Source organism: Chinchilla lanigera, unplaced genomic scaffold (genome assembly GCF_000276665.1).
Source record: "Chinchilla lanigera isolate Chin_1 unplaced genomic scaffold, ChiLan1.0 scaffold00077, whole genome shotgun sequence".
Classification (NCBI taxonomy): Eukaryota; Metazoa; Chordata; class Mammalia; order Rodentia; family Chinchillidae; genus Chinchilla; species Chinchilla lanigera.
In genome coordinates, this window is record NW_004955478.1 from 8075464 (window position 1) to 8077192 (window position 1729).

Genomic DNA, 1729 nt, shown 5'->3' on the forward strand with positions numbered 1-1729 from the left:
CCCTGGACCGAAAGACAAAGACCTGGCTTTCAGTTTCAATACATCAATTCCTAATCTTTTTACTTTGGGCAAGTCATTAACTTTTTTGAAACATTTTATTCATTCTCCTACAAAATGAGAGTAGTGATCGTTTTCCTTACATACCTCATGTGTAGTTCAAAACTAACAAGTAGTATGTATAAATTGTTTGCAAATTCTAAAGCACTTTACTCATCCAGGACTATTCTCTCAGCGGTATATTTTTTTACTCTCACTTTTATCCCCATTTTTTTTGAGGCAGAGTCTTGCTATGTAGTTCAGGCTGGCTTTGAACTCATAATACAGCCCGAGCTGGCCTTGAACTCCAGGTGATCCTCCTGCCTCAGCCTCCTGATGGTAGGATTATAGGCGTGTCTCTTTCTCTACCGACCCCCTCCCCCTGAACCCAGAGCCTTTGCACTGAGCTTCATTTGCAGTCCCGTTTTTTTTTTTTTAAATTTTTTTTTTTCTTCTTTTTCAGACAGGGTCTCGCTATGCAGTTCAGGCTGACTTTGAGCTCACTTTGTAGCCCAGGCTGGCCTCAAACTTGCAACGATCCTCCTGCCTCAGCCTCCCTAGTGCTGGGATTACAGGAGTGTGCCACCACACCCGGCCTGTTCAGTCCCTCTTTAAAAAAATTTTGAGATAGAATCTCACCAAGTTGCTGAGGCTGGGCTGTAACTTGTTATCCTCCTGCCTCAGCCTCCGAGTGCCCAGAATACAGGTGTGCACATCCTGCCTGCCTCAGAATTCCCTATTTGCAAAAATTGTCAGAGTATTTTTTCAGGAAGAGGGAAATCATCTATGGTTGTTTCCTTAACAACAGAAAATCTGACCTCATCAAGTGCCAGATGTGGAACGTGTTCCTTTTGATGGAATGTAGATCAAAGAAAAACAGGTTGATATCTCATAACTTGCATCTGGTAGGAATTGGCAGTGTGAAGATTATTTAGACCCTTCTGCACAAGGATCAGTTGGATTTGGTGAGGAGGGGTGAAATACTGCCCTCCATTCTGTCCAGTTCTTTTTCCTTACTGTTCCTGCCTCCACTCATTTTGAATGATACGGATGTGTATACAAGGGAGAAGAGTTACACAGAAGAGTAGAAAGTATTTTCTCCGTTTTCTTGTGTTTTTTGATCAGCAAAAGATTTAATTATGTAAGGAAGACTGTCCTGTTATCTGTGTACAAGTTGAATGCCGTCTTCTCTTTTATCTGAAGTGAGAAGTAGTATTGCTTTCGTAAGAAAGTTAGTATCTTTTTCCAGTGGGAGACATTTGTATCTATACTACTGTACCATGGTGATCTCCCTATGTTATCTAGGCTGGTCTTAAATTTGTGGGCTCAAGGGATCCTCTCACCACAGCCTTTCCAATAACTGGGATTACAGGCATTCACCATCATGCCCAGCTACTACTATACCTTTTTTTTTTTCCCTTTTTGAGGCAGGGTCTCACTATGCAGTTCAGCCTGGTTTTGAACTCATTTTGTAGCCCAGGCTGGCCTTGAACTCACAGCCATCCTCCTGCCTCAGCCTCTTGAATGCTGGGATTACAGGCATGTGCCACCATGCCCAGCTACTATACCATTTTTAAATGGATATTTCAATATTTATTGGATATTTTATTGCTACCTTTATCTTTTAAAAATAACTCTTTAAATTTCCTAATGGGTTTTATTCAAAACCTGTAATGTGCCGGGCGTGGTGGCG